The 13,169-nt window shown below is 35.1% G+C and overlaps 1 protein-coding gene across 2 annotated transcripts in view; it reads left to right on the forward strand.

Annotated features, from left to right (window-relative positions):
• Positions 1-13,169, forward strand: part of LOC137657919 (Krueppel-like factor 6) — a 531,923-nt gene that overhangs the window by 473,037 nt on the left and 45,717 nt on the right. The gene's annotated exons all lie outside the window — the stretch shown is intronic.

A 13,169-nucleotide genomic window follows, 5' to 3' on the forward strand; every position in this document is an offset into this window, starting at 1 on the left:
TCACATTTCAGATTCTTCTTCACATACGCGTTGTGAGCAATCATGTTCTTTCCCCTGGAGAAACATGTTTTCCTTCATGGTTCGCTTGTTCAGGAAGTTTCTTCTTGCTTAAACTTGTTTGTTTCTTCCCCCTCCCCTTCTCTCCCAACCTCTCCGTCCTTCTATCAAAAGGAGGATCACGTCATGGACTGTTGAACGTGTGGGCTACAAAGTTTATTAGTGGCATTCATCTTTTTTATTATTTGAATCATTATCAAAATTTCCCATGAAATATTTTTATATCAGTCATTTGAACACTTTCTAAATTTACTGGATGAGCTAACTTCTGCTGATTGGTTATTATTTATACTACGTGCCAACAAGCATATAATTTCAAAATGACCACCATGGTTAGTAATTTCCTACCGACAAAGTTTTTCTATTTTTAACACGTGGAAAGGGCAAGTTTTCTCGCTAATGTTGTGTGTGTGTTTGTGGTTAATACCTCTATCGCAACATTTATAGAAGGGATTTTAGTAAAACTTTGTGCAAACATAAATAATCTTGCGTAGTTATTGGTTTGTCTCATCCTTCTGTCTGTCTCTTAGTGTGGTATTCACACACACACACACACACACACACACACACACATATATATATATATATATATATATATATATATATATATATATATATATATATATATATATATATATATTGTGTCCTGACCATGATCTGTAAGTAACAAGGCGAAAAAGGAGCATGAAATAGTGAAATGAGTGGAATTTGTTTTCAAACATCATGTCAGGAATTTTGTTTTGTTTGTTCTACTAATGCACGCGTAATTGATTAGTCTTCAACATGTCGTTAGTGGGAATGTGCCTAGAGGAAAGTCAGAAGTGGTTAGGTAGTGGTTATGTATAACTTTCGACACTGTTTCCAAAAAGTCGTTCTTTTCCTTTAGTCATTCCTCGAATGCTGTTATATAATTAGTCACTGTTTATGGAATACATTTTCTTGAAAAAATAACCATATCTATGTCACATACGCCATTATGGAAACTTGATGGCTCTCTCTCTCTCTCTCTCTCTCTCTCTCTCTCTCTCTCCTCTCTCTCTCTCTCTCTCTCTCTCTCTCTCTCTCTCTCTTCAAGCACTTTTATGATCACGTGGGTGTTTTAAATGATGATTTATAGCTCATGGAGCACGTTAACATACTTCTTTTTCGTCGTCTCGAGATTTTGGTTCAAAGAAAGAGTTTTATTTATCTTGATTTTACTCTTTATCACATTTCTTTAGATTCTCAGGTTCAAATTTGGTTGCATAGCTTATTATTACATATCCAGCTCCCAATAATATGATGTATAATATTACCTCCATATTTGCATACTAATTTAAAAAAAATATATTACATAAATGTATATATATATATATATGTGTGTGTGTGTGTGTGAGAGAGAGAGAGAGAGAGGAGAGAGAGAGAGAGAGAGAGAGGAGAGAGAGAGAGAGAGAGAGAGAGAGAGAGAAACGGATGGCGAAGTCTAAATCGAGGCCCTCTGCGTCAATAGCCGTAAGAGCAGATGATGATGATTTTATAATATATATATATATATATATATATATATATATATATATATATATATATATATATATATATATATATATATATATATATATATATATATATATATATATATAAAAGCTTTGTATTCTTGGTCTTGAACATTGATGTAACTGTTTGGAGCGGAATCCATGGGATGACAATTGAAAACATAAAAAAAGTCAATCTGTCATTATATTGAAAATGTTTTCTCTCTCTTTGCAGACGTGTTACGAAGATCTAAGCATTTTATTTTCTTTTTAAAAAGTGTAATGGAGATTTATCGTTGTTTCTCTCCCAGGTATTGGAGATGATGATTGAATGTCATACTTTGGGTTTCATAGAAAGAAATTGGCTTGTGTCTTCACGGAAGTAATTTTTAGTTTTAGTTTCTTCCTCTCTAAAATTTCTTTTATCAGTGTTGAGTAGGTTGTAAATTGTCTTCGATTGATTACGCTGGCATTTTTCTTGTGTATAGAGAGAGAGAGAGAGAGAGAGAGAGAGAGAGAGAGAGAGAGAGAGAGAGAGAGAGAGAGAGAGAGAGAGAGAGAGAGGTGGGTTGGGGAATAACTCTTTTAATGTGAAGTTTGACTTTTCGATATTGTTAAAAATCCTGCGTTGTTGATTCAATCTTTCCTTGGTACTCAAATATGCAAAATTCCTCTTAGGAAGCCATAAGGTGTCATTTTAGATATTTTTTTTTCAAGTCGTCTCTCTTTTCCTTTTGATTTCTTTCTTTTTGTAATAGGTGTTGCAAATGGTACATTCCCAATTTTAATGGCAGCCCATTTTAATATTAAATCTCAACGAAACATAGGGAATGATGAGTGAAATAGCAAATGACATAAAGACCATCTTACTTTAAATGAAATTCGCAAATAGTCATTTTCTGTTGATCAGATCGTGAATAATGTTACCCTTGATCATTACCACCTGGTTCTGAAGGAAGACGTCCAGAAAGGATACCTCACAGTTCTTGTATTACCTGCTTGGTTACCTTAGCTTATTAGGACAGTGACATATCAGCAAATAGTGTTGTACTTTGAGGTGGCGCTTTTGATGGTTGTATCAAAGAGGCTTTATTCCCCTCCTTATCGTTGAGATGCTTATCAGTACGCTTACTGCCTGTAATCTAATGGGAATTATAGCTGTTTGTATTTCATTGCTAGACTGAGATACGCAGGAATTAACTTGTCAACGCAAATCATGGAGTTATGTGGATATATATATATATATATATATATATATATATATATATATATATATATATATATATATATATAATCGTCGGCCGTATCTAATCCACTGCAGGACAAAGGCCTCAGACTTATCCTTCCACTCGTGTCTGTTTATGGCCTTTCTATGTCAATTTATGTACCCACACACACACACACATACATACATACATACATACATGTATGTATGTATGTGTATATATATATATATATATATATATATATATATATATATATATATATATATACACACAGTATATATATATATATGTATGCACATATATATTATGTGCGCGTGTGTTCAATGATGTTCTCTGACAAATCTCATTAAGATGTATATGTATGAATTTAGTGTTTTCTTATTTATCATACAAAGACACACGCGCGCGCGCTTACACACACACACACACACACACACACACATATATATATATATATATATAATATATATATATATATATATATATATATATATATATATATATATATATGTATATATATAGTAATTTTTTCTATTTCATGGAAAACCCCTGGCCGATAGTATATATCTAAGGTTGCATATGTCAAACTTCACTTAAGGACGTTTCTTGCTCAATCGCAGTCCTTGTTTCTCTCTTTCTCTGTAATTCATCTTGTCAAGAAATATATCTTTCGGATGTTTCTCTCAATGACGTCACTTGACCGAAGGCGGTTGCGACATGTCCCTCTGCAACGTTATTGCAAAATCTTTGGGAATGCTCTTAGCAGTTTGTTATCCTCTAATACCTACGGTTCGCCTTTTATATCATCATCCGTATTTTCTTAAGAGTAACGTTTGCGTAATTATGTTTCAGTAAATCAACAGAACATATTTGTCTTCAAATTGTCAGATTTCAGAACTTGCAATGTTAGTTCTATCGTCAGATTTCAGAACTTGCAATGTTAGTTCTATCGTCAGATTTCAGAACTTGCAGTGTCAGTTCAGTTGTCAGATTTCACCACTTTCAATGTCAGTTCAATTGTCAGATTTAACAACTTGCAATGTCAGTGCAATTGCCAGATTTAGGTTTCACAACTTTCAATGTCGGTTCAATCGCCAGATTTTACCACGTGCAATGTCAGTTTAATTGTCAGATTTCATCACTTGCAACGTTAGTTCAGTTCTCAGATTTCACTATTTGCAATGTCAGTTCAAGTGTCATATTTCACAATTTTCAATTGTCAGATTTCACCACTGGCTACGTCAGTTCAGTTGCCAGATATCACCACTTGCAATGTCAGTTCAATTGTCAGATTTCACCACTTGCAATGTCAGTTCAGTTGTCAGATTTTCATCACTTTCAACGTCAGTTCAGTTGTCAGATTTTACAACGTGCAGAATCAGTTCAAAACAGTTATCCGTGTGAGAATGGTAGGTGTAGGGCTTGCAACTGTCTCCTCTTCCTTCTCCTCCTCCTCCTCCCCCTCCTGAGAACCTTATTAAGTTAAAGAGTCAGCTGAAGCTGCTTTTATGAAGCGTTTAAACTTGGCACCAATTATTCGATGATGTCAAGGGGTCAGGATGAATGATTTTCCCAGTCGCTGTGAAGAATTTGTTTTTCTCGTTGGAAGACTCCCCCTGTAATTAGTTAATTCTTTACGATTATGACACCCAATAGCTATGGGCAAATACGTTGAGGTGTTATATGTGTTTGCTAGAGAGAGAGAGAGAGAGAGAGAGAGAGAGAGGAGAGAGAGAGAGAGAGAGAGAGAGAGAGAGAGAGAGAGAAAATTCTTCCTTTTTAGTTGAAGATGTACTTCATCGTACGCCAAACTGTTCATAACTGTAAATTATTGTATTCATCTCTTACAAATAATGGTCATATGAAATATTACACGAATCTTTGTCCGCTAAAGTGTACCTATTGATTTTAGCTACCGCTATTTTGAGAATTTTCATGACTAATCAAAATGCGTCACCAAACAAAATAAAATTAAATGTATTTAGCCTCTGCAAATAAAGTTTATTGCCATTATCAAATAATCGAGAAGCATTTTGACCGGGTTTGTGTGGATTTTATTCGTCGTTTTAGAAGGTACGGATGCCCCTATGAGGTATTTGATCAAGTATTGAATTTCTATAAGCTCGAAAACATTAATGAAAGCCAAGTGGTAACTGATGGGCCTTTGCGTTTAGTGTTTTTCACTATTATTTCAGTCTTGTTTTCACGGGTTTACATTTTTATTACCATATTTGTGCATATAAATGTTACGATACTTCCACTACATGTACAGATGTAAAGCCATTTATATTTATATAATTGGGTATGTGTAATGGTGACTTTTTGTCTGTATAAAAAGTACTAAGAAATAAGAAAGGATGCACAAACGAATATATATCTATGGTTAATCAAAAATCTTTTTATGGTTAAAAACACGAATAATCTGAAGATTGTAAATTACTTATATTTCTGAAAATTCGATGCTCCATGCTTACATATGAACACTGCAAGGTTCTCATTTATAACTGCATTTTAATGCAATTATGATTATCTCTTTCATTGGGTTATGGTTTGTCGTCATTCTACAATAGAAACCACTAAACCATTATTGCTCAAAGGAAATTTCGTGTAGTATGATTTAGTGGGGCGTGTTTCAGGACCCCTTTAATCTATACTATAGGTATCAAAGGTTGATGAACAGGTATCTAATCTCTGTTTTGGTTTGGTAATCAATTTGCTTAAAACATCACAGAGATATTATTCATCGAAGCCAATGACAATCTTGTATGTAGTAGATGGAATTGAGAGTGAATTTAAGGTTATTAATCCTTAGATTTCGATTAAATAAACTGTTTTGGTCGATCCCATTTTCAGTTTTCTTGCATCCATTTTAAGAGTCAGTGTTCCTTCATGTTCATTTGTGTACAGCGGGAATAAGTTCTCATCCATTTATGCAATACTAAACCATTTAACTGTAATTTTCTTGCATCCATTGTTTCAGTGAACGTTCATCTAATAACCACTTTCATCTAATCTAAACACTGAATACTCAATGGTTAGAAAGAATGACCCCCGTTAGAAAATTGACTACGTTTATAATTTGCTAAGTTTATTTGCTGTTTCATATCTAATCTACTTGATTGATGCGTGGAAATGACGACCACCCTAATAAAGATTCTTAATTGATGCGTGGAAATGACGACCACCCTAACAAAGATCATGCATTTTTTAATAGAGAGAGAGAATAGTCATGATATTAGGAACTGCATTTGATTGTTGGTGTGTTCCTGCTAAGGTGTAAATGAATGCCCAAGCTGTTAGTAACCAAAATGAGAATTTGCTTTACCTGTTTGAAAGAAGATAGAGAATTTGCCTTAACTTGATGTGACAGGATGTCCATTCTGGGGAAAAGTAAGTCAACTTTTATCCAATGCGAGGGAAAAGCCATCCTATTAGATTTTACAAAGTTAATTTACTTTTAATTAATGTAAGGGAATAGCCATCGTGTTATTGATAAGAAAGTGAATTAGTTCTAATTTAATTTGAAGGAATTCCCATCCTATTGAAAAGTGAATTTGTTTAAAGCTTCCAGGAAGTAAATTTAGCTTTGTATCGAAAACAAAAACTTCTCCTCAATCGGAGAGTGAATTTGCACTTCGGTGCTAAACGAATACAAAGCGTACCACGGGGATAATTGCTTTAGAATTTCGATAAATCTAATAAGGCTTCCGTTTGCCGACTACGCGATAGGCATTCGAATTTTATTGGTGAATGGGTGGTGACGAAGTAATTAGTTGCTAGCGTGAATGGTAACACTTATTGGTTATTGGCTGTAATCTGTCAACGGTCTGTCCTAGAAAGTACTCCGTTGTGAAGTGGCTGTATGCTATAGGATCTCGAATAACGGTGCTTATGTTTTGTAAGGTAAATTACTTGAATAATGAGGAGGAGGAGGAGTAGAAAACTAGGATAACATAATAATAGATTATAATATAAACAATTAATTTTCATATCTGTTTTTTATAGAATAAGGGTAGGTTTTTTCTTTTGAATCATTAGGTGGAAATAGTTTCCAACTCTTATTTTCATATTTATTATTGATATATAAATGTTTAACCAAAATATTTCATACCGAGCTTTTATTGAATTAGACCCAGATTATATTTAGCACCTTTACCTTTGCATAAAATTTGCACTAAGCCTAATGGCTATTTTCAGAGAGAGAGAGAGAGAGAGAGAGAGAGAGAGAGAGAGAGAGAGAGAGAGAGAGAGAGAGAGAGAGAGAGGATTAGTGAAACTGGTCCTCTTAGGTCCTCCCTTCCCCCCATCCGTCAGGCCAGTGGCACGGCCGGTTGTTAGATCCAGTTTACAATGGCAAATAACGCCTCTATGCAAATGATTATGGAGTCTATGTAAATTTCCATTGGAAAACATATCACTTTAGGAGTCCTCCGATTAACTGAGTTTATATTACCATTGTTTTGTCGCGCAGAAACGTTCTGAAGGCATTACCATTTGCATAAATTTGCATGTATTATTTCAAAGTTTTATTTACTACGCAGTTGTTATTATTATTATTATTATTATTATTATTATTATTATTATTATTATTATTATTATTATTATTTTAATGCTGTGTATATTATTTGTGTAATTCGTCGGCGGAAATTAATGCGATATAAACGGTTCATAAAGGTGAAATATTGTAGAGGGCGGCGGGGTCTAACTGGAAGTGTGGTTTCATACAGTATGCCATTTTTCATTTCGTAATGGGAGTTCCCTTAATGCTCTGATTTATGTTGGGGAAAGTGTGTAACTCCAAATAACAGAGTGAAAGAACGGTTTTATAAAGATTGCTAAGGGATTAGAGAAAAAAAGGGAGGCTCTCTATGAAGATATACTGTGGAGACTTTTATTTGCCTCCAATGGCATTTTCAAGCTTTTCAATCTCTATGATTTTCTCTCCATATGACCATTGTTAAGGATCCCCTAACATGGGAAACTATTCTCCATTTTCTATGCGAATTGATGTCGGACGCTCCTCTTCAGTAAACTTTATGCACCAGGAAGGGATGGTTTGTAACTTGATTTTTTATTTAGTATTTTTATTTTTTTTACATGTATGTAAAACTGCAGTACAATTAGGAATGGTTACTTCGCCTAGTTTCCCTACGCGGAGACAGGAAAATTTATTTCGATGAAAGTCGTAATAACAGTTGGGGGAAAAAAACTCCAGTTTTAATTCTTCGATAGAGGCAGCAGTTCCCGGATCAAAATTTACCCTTGTTCACATTTGCATAAAGCTAATTCAGTTACCTTCCAATGCTCATGCAAAAGAAATGAAATCTCTCTTTGTCGCCCACCCTCCCTCCTCTCTACCCCCTCCACCCCCTACTCCCTATTTTCCCTCTCCACCCCCTTCTCTTTGTGCATGGAGTTGTTTTAGATCAGATGGCACACACTCGGTGTGTCGAATCTCATGCAATATTGGGATGGATGTGATGGGCGTATTGCATTTAATCGGATTTATTATGGCTGTCAATTTGATGCTGCAACGCCGGCGAGAGAGAGAGAGAGAGAGAGAGAGAGAGAGAGAGAGAGAGAGAGAGAGAGAGAGAGAGAGAGAATTCTTTTGTTTTCCATCTCATATTGTCTCGTTTGTTTCCTTTCCTTTTAGTCAATCTGCTACAATTTTTGCGTGCGACAGTTCTGTTTTACAGTAACCCGTTTTGGTTTCCATTTTTAATCTTAAATAAACTCGTTGGTATTCCTGTATCCTCTCATCTCATGTTGAAATATTGTGCTCGTTTGTGCATCGGTTCGGTGTCCTGTTTCCCATACGCGTGCATCGTCCATTGCCCGTCTCTTTATTGAAAATTATTTGTTATTTAGATTTAATTTGGTCGCTCCGTGCCCTCCGGCCAGGACGGATGGAACACTACGTACCATGGTCGTTAGTCTGGTACCAGTGTGTGTGTGTTTGGATGCTCAAAGTGGTTGGTGATATGATCGGAGGGCGCAGTATTCGTCTTCAATATTAAGCTTTTTTCTTTTCACTGTGGTTTATATTTTTGCTCTCTCTCTCTCTCTCTCTCTCTCTCTCTCTCTCTCTCTCTCTCTCTCTCTCTCTCTCTCTCTCTCTCTCTCTCTCTGTATATATATATATATATATATATATATATATATATACATAGTATATTCATATATATATAGATATACAGTATATAGATTATATACATGTGTATATATATATATATATATATATATATATATATATATATATATATATATATATATATATTATAGAAATACACAGTTTTTATTAGACAGTATGGATATTCCAGGAATCATATGCTTTATTTATCCATAGAAACTAATGTTAATCGGTGCTAGGACTGCCATGTTTCGTTAATGCGCGCTCATAAATATTATGAAGATCTAAATTTATCACATAACTGACCTACTATTACTCATTAATTCATTAAATAGAATTATCTTTTTCTGTTATCGTGATCATTGATTAATTTTACTCTTCAACCGTCGATACACCATTGGAATCGCAGGAAGCTCTAGGTCCAAGAACTTTGCCAAAAAATAATGATATTTGAAAATAACTTTTAGATACAAAATTTTACAGCCAAGTCATCGTGTTGTATAATTAGCTGTGAAACTGAATAATAACAGTGTTAGAAGGTACGTCAGAGACAATGTTACAAACTTCGATGGTACATCGAGTAACAATTATACTAAATCTGAAGGTCTGGCTGAGACAGGACAGCAGAAATTAAAGGTACGCCTGATATAGTATTGCAAAAATTTAATTTTTCTTTATTAAAGTACTTTAAAATCAAGGGTTTATATGATACTGTACCTCAGAAATCGAAGGTATATTAGAAACTGCAGCGTAAAAGTCTGAAGTACATTTCAAGAGGGCATGACAGACTTAATTAAGAACAAACCAGTGACAATATCAGATTCTACAGCATATGACATTCGTTGTAGCTTGATTGATTGGGGATTTTCTAATTTGTGGGGTTTTGGATCAAAGAAAAAATTTACAAAAACATTTTTCTCTTCGTGGTTGGTGTTCAAAATTTTATTCGTTCAAGTCAATATTTCATGAACAAGGACATAGGAACTGGAGTATTTCTTTTCCCCCAATAAATAAATCTTCATGCGCGGTCAGGTTTAGGATCAAAATAATTCTCTAACCGTCTTGTAAGGAAACAGTGATCCAAAAATGAGATTATCCACATTGTTGCATGTGCAAATATTTTTTTGAATTATGTCAGTGTGGATTCTTTACTCCAAATTTAGTTACTCGTTTCATGAGATTTGTATAGTAATTATCATTATAAAACATATGCTATAAAAACTATTAAACTAAACCTTTTTCTAAGAGCAATAGCCTTTGATGTGGGCCAGTCGGCGCCCCTATTTTGCCTAGGGCCGATGGAAACAAGAAAGCTACAGGTCTCTTAAATGAAGAACAGATATAATAGTCAGGAAGAGGTAAGAAGGGAGAGGATTCGAAAGTTGGGGAATAGAAGTAAATATCCAGTAATTGAACCTTGCTTTCCTAAAGGGATTTCGAAAATCAATTATTTACATCAAGAATAAATTTGGATTTTATTTAGAAGGTGAAACAAAATATTTCATTCAAATTATTCTTAGTCTTCAGGTCAATTCCCCATCTGAAGAGAATGTTCATCAAACATTATTAGCTATGACAGGCGATAAAGCAGAATTATTGAATATTGTTACCCTTTGTATGTTGGTAACCATATTTATACTGATACCAGTCTTAAAGGTCAATGAATTTGCATTAGAATTGCCATTGATGTTCATGTTTACAGTGGGTCATTTTAAGACAATTATTTGTTGAATTTAAACGGAACGCTTACATGAATATATTTGGAAAACGTGTAATGCGCTAATACAACTGGCGTACTAAACTCTCCGTAACGAAATGGAAAAGGAATCGATAGAGGAGACCTCGTGATTTTTAACGAAACTCGGAACCGGTAGACCCAGGATCTTGCATCTTATTAAACTTGAAAGCAGCAACTGCCCTCGGTGGATGATGGATCTTCAAAATGCCGTGTCATATGACAGATATCTGAGATAATTGGAAGAACAATGCAGTTGTAACAAAAGGAAAGTGTTGATAAATATTTTTACAAGTAAAAGTTTAAACTTTCAGCAAATGTTTTCATGTTGAAGAGGCTGACATAAGTGTCTTTGTAGTTTATATACGAAAGATCTATTTTAAAGTTATTACTGTTCTTAAAATATTTTTAGTTGTTCATTTCTTCTCGTGCATTTCATTTATTTCCTTATTTCCTTTCCTCACTGGGCTATTATTTTCCTGTTGGAGCTCTTGGGCTTATAGCATCCTGCTTTTTAACTAGGGTTGCCGCTTAGCTAGTAATACTAATCATAATATTAATAAGCGTCAGAATTGGAGGAAGAGTTTTTTTTTAATTTTTTTTTAAGAGAAAGACAGCATTTTCAGATACATTGATTATAATCAGTAATCTTATAGCTGTAACTATATACCATAAACAGCAGTCCTTAACATGATGAGTGCATCGTGAACATATAATGAGAAAACCCATTTGATTTGTTGAAAAGAACGACGTGCGATCCCTTTCTCAGGATATTTAATCGTACCACCGTTATCGAATTCCCAGTAACGTCAGAAACAACGAGACACCTTTCATTTATTTCTGTAATCTTGGTAGCGATCTGGAAAGTGCTTTTTCTTGTGTCGGGGGCCAGAGGGGAGGGCCAAAACGTTCAACGTCTTAGGGGGAACTCACTCTAATCTAGCCCTAGCTATACTTGGCAATCTCAATGATATTACTCCCAGAGTGCCCCTGGGAGACATTACCGGAATCGTGTACTTGTTTCTAGAGCTCAGAATAAGCGGCAGCTAAATTTCTCTTTGTGAGGTTTTGCCTCTGATACTTAGGTCCCTCCTAGGAGTGTCGGGGGCGAAGGGAAGGGAAGGGAAGGGGGCAGGGGATCCTTTCAGTGACTGCGGACTTCTGCATCTCTTATGTTTCCCCTTTCGTGCAATTTTCGATAAGAATCGAGAGAGAGAGAGAGAGAGAGAGAGAGAGAGAGAGAGAGAGAGAGAGAGAGAGAGAGAGAGAGAGAGAGTGAGAAGATAAGCGTATTTTAACTTTTCATGGGTTGACTTTTAAGCTTTTGCTTACTGAAATTTTGAATTTATGATATGAACTAATACGATCAAACACATTTTCATGTATATTCATCTATTAATCTTTTAATAATATGACGAAGGTGCCGCCGATTGTCACATCACTATGTCGCTGTCACTGTTGTGCTTTGCTCTGTCGTGAATAAATGTCTGGCGGAAACATTTCGTTTATTTTAATTTTTAATATTGCAGACGAGCGCCGGGGAAAACAGTTATAACCAAAACGAATTAATGCACGGTGTGGAGATAAACGTTGACTGACATATTGTAGGTTTGAGTCGAGGGTCACAGTGCAAATCTGGCTGGCTTGGAATGGCCGCATTCCAGGTTATATTGCTCATTACATTCCAAATTCCAGGTAGCATTGCCGGAGCTTAAGTGTCATTACCTTTGTGAGGGTAAAGAGAAATAGGCTTTTGAAAAGGCGTAAAAGCACCGGCCAAAGAATTATTTTAGAGTTAGTGTGGTTCCGAAATAGCGTGGATTTTGTAGAGTGGCCCATAAACCCTTGAGAATTTGTGATTTTTTTTTTTCCTTCTGGAAAGGGGGTGGGTAGATGATGGTGCCAACGTTGGCTGTGGTAAGGAGAATCTTCGTAATTGCGACATATTGTGTGGTTTCCCTTTTTTTTATTTGAATTTGATGTTTTTTGCTTGTCATTATATTTGGGGATCTAGGAAATTGTTGAATAATGCCTCTTAAAAGCAGCATTGTTATAACTATTTAGACATTAAATCTTTGAAGTTTTTTTAAACTTCCATTTACGAGAGCTTCCCACGTAGCCGGTAATTTTTTTTTTAAAACTTACTTTAGATTGCTGGGTAGAATGCATCAATGCAAACGGCGATATGCTGAAATTCCTGGCTAATGTTTAGCCGTTTCGAGCGGTCGAATGCAGATTACACATAATTGTTTGTATGCTAATGACGGGAATTAACTGTTTACACTTTAATTTTGTGCAGATAAGAGGTTTAGTTTACAGTTGGGGATTGTGTGTAATTTATTCATGTATTTGTTGGTGTATTTTCTCACTGCTGTTCAGTTAATTGTTCCCCTCTGCTAACTTAAAATGTTTATAGTCATATTAAAGTGATAATGGCATGGTGGAAGTGAGTAGATTTCAAGAGAATTGTGGATATTTGAAACCAAATGGCGTAACTCACATACATA

The sequence above is a fragment of the Palaemon carinicauda genome, chromosome 18 (assembly GCF_036898095.1).
Source record: "Palaemon carinicauda isolate YSFRI2023 chromosome 18, ASM3689809v2, whole genome shotgun sequence".
Lineage (NCBI taxonomy): Eukaryota > Metazoa > Arthropoda > Malacostraca > Decapoda > Palaemonidae > Palaemon > Palaemon carinicauda.